Source organism: Ambystoma mexicanum, chromosome 11 (assembly GCF_040938575.1).
Source record: "Ambystoma mexicanum isolate Mex_15411 chromosome 11, UKY_AmexF1_1, whole genome shotgun sequence".
In the NCBI taxonomy this organism is placed as follows: domain Eukaryota; kingdom Metazoa; phylum Chordata; class Amphibia; order Caudata; family Ambystomatidae; genus Ambystoma; species Ambystoma mexicanum.
The window spans coordinates 39,504,915-39,513,602 of NC_090934.1; positions in this window are offsets into that span (position 1 = coordinate 39,504,915).

Here is an 8,688-nt window from a genome sequence, read left to right on the forward strand (position 1 = left end):
GTGTGCCCAATTCTAGCGCCTGTGTGCCCAATGCTAGCGCCTGTGTGCCCACTGCTAGTGCCTGTGTGCCCAATGCTAGAGCCTGTGTGCCCAATGCTAGCGCCTGTGTGCCCAATGCTAGTGCCTGTGTGCCCAATGCTAGCGCCTGTTTGTCCAATGCTAGCGCCTGTGTGCCCAATGCTAGCGCCTGTTTGCCCAAATCTAGCGCCTGTTTGCCCAATGCTAGTGCCTGTGTGCTCAATGCTAGTGCCTGTGAGCCCAATGCTAGAGCCTGTGTGCCCAATGCTAGCGCCTGTGTGCCCAATGCTAGTGCCTGTGTGCCCACTGCTAGTGCCTGTGTGCCCATGCTAGTGCCTGTGTGCCCATGCTAGCGCCTGTGTGCCCAATGCTAGTGCCTGTGTGCCCAATGCTAGCGCCTGTTTGCCCAATATTAATGCTCATATGCCCACGATCACTGATGTCGGGCTGCCTAATCTAAGTGCCTGCTTGCCAACCACCAATGTCACTGACACTCAGTCCTGTCACCTCCACGTCTCATCCACCTCCTCGAGCAAAGAACCAGCTGCCCTCCCTCAATCTTGCGCTAATCAACGCTCAATCTATACCAGCACATGCTTGAGACATCCACGGCCCCCTAACAGCCAACAACCTAGATGACCTCGCAATCACAGAAACCTGGCTGCACGTTGCCGCAGGGCAAGATTTCACCCTTGCCACCCCACCACCACAACCTATCTTTAGGAGTGACAGACTGAATACCAGAGGTGGCGGAGTCACCATCCTAAGCAAACACCATCTACCTATTATCGAACTCACCACCTCACATCCTATCTCTAAAACTGTCCACATCCCCCACAAAAAGGATCAATGTCCACCTGGTCTACCGTCCACCTGGACCTATCCTCACATTCGTAGAACACCTTCCGCAGATCTTAGAAGAAACCACCAAGCCCCCACACAAGTGCTCCTGTTGGATAATCTGAACCTAGGCCTCTATGACCCCAACAACCTACCATCCACTTCACTTGCCAACTCGCTGTCCGCCTTTGGCTTTACTCATTGCATCCATAACCCCACGCATGATAAAGGGCGCACCTTGGATTGGATAGCCAATTTCAACTGCCACATCTCTATAACATCTAATATATCATGGCCATGGTCTGACCACCATGTCATTACGTTCACCATCCTCTGCCGGCCTATAAATGAAAACACCTGTCAACGCACTGCCAACCCCCCTAGCCTGCAGGCTAACCAAAGAGAATCTCACGCCGCTCCTTAATGCACTCAACCCAGTGCTCCTAGAGATCTCTGACACAAAGAATCTTGTGGGTCTCTACACCTAAACCCTGGCAGATGCAATTGATTCTATTGCCCCGGTAGCACCCAAAAAAGCCAAATCAATAGCGCACGTGAACTCCTGGTACACCCAGGGCCTTATAGCACTCAGATCTGAAAAAAGACAAACCGAAAACTCTTGGAGACACAATCCATTTTATGCACTCAAACAAGAATTTATAAACCTTTCAAAGCAATATAAAAACGCAATTATCCTAGCCAAAGTCAACACATTCAACGCCAGAATAGCCAACGCCACCTTCAACACTAGAGAATTATTCTCCATCCTTAGGGAACTAGACACCGCAGTCTCCACCCCCTTCACACTAACCAAAGACTGTACCTGATGTGACAGTATACAGCATGCCATCCTGCATAAAATCACCATGCTCCAAAAGAACATTCTCGCCAAACAAGCCACCATGAATCACACCATGCAAACCACCATGAATCGCACCGACATTGACTGGAAGGCCACCACCTCCCCACTTCTGAATGCTCCAAGTCCCCCACCATTCAATTTCAACAACATCTCTGCCCAAGAAACCGTAGACATCATGAAAAACATAAAACCTTCCAATTGTAAAGGCGATGTATCGCCAGCCCCCCTGATCAAAGACTGCGCAGAAGCACTGGCCCCTTTCATCACTGCGGTCATTAACTCATCCTTCACAACAAGTGTGGTTCCCAACAGCCTCAAAGAAGCCTGGCTCTAACCACACTTAAAAAACCTGTCCTTGACCTGGCTTCACCATACAACTATCGTCCCATCACGAATGTCCTAGTTCTGCTAAAAATACTCGGCAGAGCAGCCTTTGTCCGAATTCAGTGGCATCTAGAAGAAAACCATATACTTGAAGTTCACCAATCAGGATTCCATCCAGGGCACGGTACCAAATCAGTCCTTCTGGATTTAAAAAATCAGATAGATGACATAAGGGATGAAGGTAAACTTGCCCTGTTGCTGCTATTAGATTTCTCTGTAGCATTCAATATGGTTGACCACAACATACTTTGCTGCCACCTCACCCATGCAGCCTCCTTCTCACCGGAAGCAGCTTCATGGATTGCCTCCTTCTTAGAAGGCAGAACTATGAAAGTCTTCTTAGAGAATGTCAGTGCGACACCCTCACCTATCAACTGCAGAGTTCCCCAAGGATCCTGCGTCCCCCCAACTCTATACAACATCTTTGCAAAGCATCTTTTCCACCTCCTAGACTCACTCAGCATAGCATAAACTAACTATGCCACCGACACACAGATTCTCCTCCTGCTCTCTGGCATATACACTGATGACGCTGCCTTGCGAAGCTCCACCTTTGTCATCATTTATGCATGGATGCTGACTCATGGCCTTTGTCTGAATGACAAAACTGAACTTCTCATCATTGGTCACGCATCTGCATTAAAAAAACTCAACCCTGAATACTCAGCCTTCATCATCGATGGCACACCAATCGCTGTATCTCCTGCTGTCAAAACCCTTTGGGGTCTACCTGGACGCCACACTATCCCTATCCAGAAAAGTCAACGCCATCGCCTCCTCAGCAGCCTACTCTACCAAACTCCTAAACACCTCAGACCCTTCTTATCTACAGACAGCTGCCTGATGATTGCCCATGCAGTGGTGGGTGCCAGGCTACACTATTGCAATGCACTATTTGCAGGTACCTCAGCACATTATCTAAAATAACTCCAAACCATCCAAAATAAAGCCCTACGAGCTGCTGTAAACCTTCCAAGATCAGAACATAGATCAGAACATATATCAGCTGCCCAGAAGGCAGTTCACTGGCTCCCTATTGGGAAAGGATCTTATTCAAGACCCTAACCATCACTCACAGATGCATCGCCAAATCGGCACCACCCTACCTTACTCAAAGAATTTCCCAATCCCATTCAACTAGACCCATCAGAACACCATACACAAGTTCAACCGAAGTTCAAATGCATCAAAGCAGGCGGAATAAACTTCCCAGTTATAGTAGCAAAGCAATGGAATGCCCTCCCACTCAAATTAAGATCAGAGGACTCCTACTGGGCCGTCTGTAAATGCCTCAAAACATGGCTCTTCAATTAATACACCTGTCTGAGCTGCCTAAAGCTTATTTAACTTAGCCGCATAATTCTTCTATTTCTGACTGCAATCCCTGCATGATTCTTTTTTGCATCTGCAACTGTGTACGATTTCTTTCCTGTGCCTAAGGGCTTCATGTAACTGGGCCTCCGTAGCACCCGGATCCCTGAGGGTTTGTGCACGCTTTACAAATAATAAATATATAACTCTTGGGTTTAACTCTTTTCTTTGGTTGATCCACGCTAAGGGAGAATGATCGGTAACTAATCTAAATTTGTGACCCAGTAGGTAATATTTGTGATGGAGTATGGCACACTTAATTGCCAGGGCCTCAAGCTCAAAAACTGAATAATTCTTCTCCATGGGAAACAACTTCCTACTGATGTAGAGTAGGGGGTGTTCTAATCCGTCATGATCGTGAGAGGGAACTGCTCCCAGCCCCATTAAAGAGGCATCTGTTTGTATAATGAACTCGTTAGAGAAGTCAGCTACTTCTCAAATAGGGCTCTGACAAAGGGTCTGCTTTAATGTAGTGTAACACATTTCATCTTCCTCTTCCCACCTGATCTTTTGGGGCTCAGCATTTTGCAGTTTATTTGTGTGTCTTGCGGTTTTACTTGAGGAGTTTGGGATAAATCGGTGGTAGTAGCCGATCAATCCCAAAAAGGCTCTAATATCTTTCTTGGTTTTTGGTGTGGGGGGTAACAAGGACAGCTTTAACTTTGTCCTGCTGGGGCTGTACAGTGTCATTAACCACAAAGAATCCCAGATATTTGACTGCGGATTGAGCCAATTTACATGTTTTTGGGTTAGCTGTTAAGCCTGCATTTCTCAACACTCCCATGACTGTGTAAAGATGATGTAAACGCTCTTCCCAAGTTTTAATGTGAATCACAATATCGTCTATATAGGCCCAGCAGAAGTCAGAGTAGGGTTGTAAGATCTTATCCATTAATCTCTGTGATGTTGCTGGGGCACCATGGTGACCAAATGGTAGTACTTTAATAGAATTGTTTAAAATCAAGGATGCATAGATTTTCGCTGGCATATTCAATAATGCAATTGAGCGATAATTACTAGGACCCTCCTTGTTTATAGGAAACAGAATTGACTCTGTCTAGGATTTAGGAAGGCACTTAGACACCATAGTTACTCCAAATATAGTTCTAAATAGTCAGGCCCAGAGGATTGAGTCTTCTTTCAAAACAACATTTGACAGCCCATCTGGACCAGGAGCTCACAAATTCTTACTGAGAGTAATTTTAGATTTGATGTCATCTTCGTCGTATTTCAAAGGCCAGAGTTCAATTCCAAATTCAGACTTGCAGAAAGAACACTCTGACCTAAGTGTATCTGGACTCTGCATTTGCAGACCGAGCTTCTCATTTGCCCAGATACCACCCACCCCTGGAAAAGGTACATTTGGGCAAACACAAGACAAGGGCGATGTACCAAAGTCGTGGAAAAGACGAGCAGGAAAGGCGGCATGGGCCTGGAAGGAAACTGCCATCAGGCACAGGAGCGCTCACCGGCCAATTTACAGGTGCCAAACACACAGATATGGGAGCTCACGCTGGGGACACCATGTGAGCAAAGAAGGGCAACTTCCATTTCCTGGCCCAAGTGCCTAAAAGTAAAGAAGTAAGAAAACACTGCACACCTGTTGTTGGGGAATACCCATAATACTAAGTTATGCTTTTAGTAGTATTAGGTTTAATAAAAAGCCCCCGCCTTTTTATTACCAACACAAAACAAGTTTCTGCGTATTGTGTTATGTATTTACTATATAGAATGCATGCCCCATAGGGCTAGCGGTTCCACAGTTTATGGGGACCAGGCTCCCTTATGACGAGTAGCCCCATGCACTGCCTCCCTCCCTACGGTGCACTATGTACTATATCTGCAATCCCCAAAGTCCCCTGCCTACTTGCACTTACTTAGAGCCGGCCACCCCGGCGGCACTTACTCGAGCTAGCATTTTGCACTCTACCCTTCCCTCCCCCTGGTACTTCTCCTCTCCATTCCCCTTGAACTTGCACAATCTGAATAAAACAAGGCCTAGTAATATTGTTTGTTCTGTTCCCCTTTGTCTTCCTCTTCCTTGTCTTGGATGCGCCTAGGAACACCTCTGTACAGCATTTAAATAACGGTGGAATGAATATGTATTGCCAATGTGCATTATAAACCTTTGCCGGTGGCCTTTGCACGTTTACATCTTACTGTGGAGGCCCATATGTGGATGACAAACAGACACGCCTACATCAATGCAGAAATCAATATGATTGCGGGAATAGATCTACACAGAAGCTAGGAAGCCTCTACTGACATCTGCCTCCCTCTTGAAAACTTTGATCTAGGCGTCCTCGCTCTCAACGAGACGTGTTCCAATGCCACCTTTGTCACTGCTTTTGACTCCCTCATCCATGATGTCTACAAGATCCTCTCCAAGCCTTGGACCAACCGATCTGGCAGTAGAGTAGCCCTGATCTCCCCTCAGTTGGTCCCTACCTCTCTCATACGCACCCAGCACAATTTCTCCTTTGAAAGTCTTGTCTGTAAAATGGGTATCTCTCTGACTCACTCAATCTTGCCACTATGTGCATACCCCTTGGCCCTGTGTCGGTCTTCCTTTCTGAATGGGATGACTTCCCACCCTCTCCTGTAACTTCTGCCTCCAAACTATTCCTTCTTCTTAACTTCATTGTACGCCTGGAATGGACTGTTTGTGTCTGTACACTCTTCCATGATGCCTGTACCCCTCTCTCTCCCTCACTATTATCCCTTCAGGCCCCATCCATTCTGCCAGACAAACTATGTAGTGGGAACTGGGGCATTGATACCATCAAAATGGAAGTAAATATTATCAAATGTGGTTTACTTGAAATATTTAATTGTTTTTCAGCACACTGATTGCCACTAATATGGTTCATTTTTGTGGCATGTGTTACCGAAAACTAAACTGACTCGGCACGCTGTGAACGTTAAATGAAGGGTCCCATTGTTATGTGTCCTTGAATCCACCACACTAAGAATTTGAGGGACCAAATGTGTTAAACATCCACAAAGAAATTATAATATTCACTATATTGAAAGCTTACACCGCAAAGTTTCTATTTCAGAAAACTGTTTTTCGAAGCGGTTAGTCCTCCATCACATCGGAAGAATGGAATCACTAAACACAATGGGCCTCATTACACGTTGTGCGGTAAAATCCGCAAATTACCGGCATGGCGCCCTTAACGTGTCCGCCTCCGTAGGAGTGCGCTAATAGCGTACCATTACGAGTACGCGGACACGAGCTTTGCGCCATGCCGGTAATGCCCCTCCAGCCTTGCCGCTAATCTCCCCCAAAAGTCACTTACCGCCTTCCACGACAGTGCAGATAGCGACTCCGCCTTGACACATCGTGCAAATAGCGGCCACCGCTAATAGCGGTGACCGTTAAATACCGGAAATAGCATCATTTCACAGGAACGGGAAAGAGCACGGCGGCCATCTTTAAAAACACAATCCATTGCCATCCTCTGCCCCCTGGACCTGTTCGTGTTACCTTGCTGCCTGAGACCCATTTCTACACTGTCACCATGCCCAAGGCATTAAAAAAAACAACAGACCGCCAGCGAAAGGAGAAGTTCTCCACCGAGGAGTTAGTTATGCTGACTCAAACCTTAGCGGACAATGCAGAAGTGGTCTTCGCAAATGACATGCGGCGGGAGACCCTCCTAAAGAAGAAATCAATCTGGGCTGAAGTGGCAACAAAAGTGAGTGCTGTAGGCACCAGCACGCGCACTGTACGCGAGTGCAGAAAACGATGGGACGACCTGAGACTCCGGGTCAGGATGATCCTGTCCGAGAACCACAAGACTGCCACCGCTGGAGGATCAGGGTCACCAATCAAGCTGAAGGAGTGGGAGAAAACATGTGCAAACCTCATCGGGGTAGAATGTTATGAGGGAGTCGGGAGGATGGAGCACGGCGTGCCGGACACTTCTGATGGAGGTAAGTGCACTGATGCAAGCATGCAATGTGAATGTACAAGTCCCCACAAATGGCAGCCCTGGATCACTGCATGGATGGCCCGGCATCCACACATGCATCCCACCCTGCGCATGTCAGCGCCAGACCCCAACACACACACATGCATACATCAACAGAGCCAAGTACCACACACAACACTGCATGGATGAGGCACTGAAATGACACCTCACCTGCTTCATCCACAATGAAGTTCAAACGGCCCCAAATTAATTCATGATGTAGCCTGCATTGAGTACATGCGACCATAACCAATGACATCCCCCTTCTTGTCCCCGACAGGGTCGCATACAGACAGCGAGGGAGCACCCCAGGCACCCCCTGTGCAAAAGAAGAAAAGGCCACAGCCCAGCAAGGACGCACCAACAACATCAGGTGGAAAAAGGCCAAGGCCCCTATTGCAGCGCCCAAAACAACTCCTGTGCGCCACTGCCAGTGCCACGCAAAACCCTACTGCCCCGCCTCTGGAGGTCCACTCCCCCCCCAAAATCACTGCCACTGAGGGTCCACCCTCAGCTGCTGCCAGTTCGGCAGGGGAGGCAGCAGCCATTGCCCCATTGTCCGACGTGGATGAGCCCACGGAAATCGATCTGCCGATGCACACCCCAAGCCCTGCTGTAACCCCCGAGCAATCACCCCTACACACACCTTGCTCGCACGTCACCGTTCACAAGTCTATGGAGGCCTTCAGTAGCCCCACAGAGGCGGCATCTGCACACCAGCCAGCATCAGGATGCGCAGCAGACACACCACCACAGGCCGCCACTTCCCCTGACCTGGCCAGCGTCATCCAGCGCCAGCAGGCTCTCACAGACCTCGTAGGTCAACATGTGGAGGAGGTTGCCCGTCTCAGGGCTGACCTCGGGGAGACATCCAGGCACTCCAGGGAGTGAATGGAGTCGTGCACAGACAGGCTGTGTGGGGAGCTGATACGCGTCCGTGAGGTACTAACACGCATCGCAGATGCTATGGAGCGCCAATTTCCACCAGGACAGTCTGCCACCTCTTCGACCACCAGTTCGCGGCAGACAAGCCCAATCAGAGGCTCGACACGCACCACCAGGCGCACCTCCAGCCAGCCCCCAAATGCTGGCCCTGGCAATGAACAATAGGGCGTGAATGTCCATTGGCCTCTGTGCATGCCTGGACACATACATTGTTGGAGACTCATGAGGGACAGTTGGGGGGGGGTGTGATGGGACAGTTGTGGGGGGTTGGGGGAAGGGTGTGATGGGACA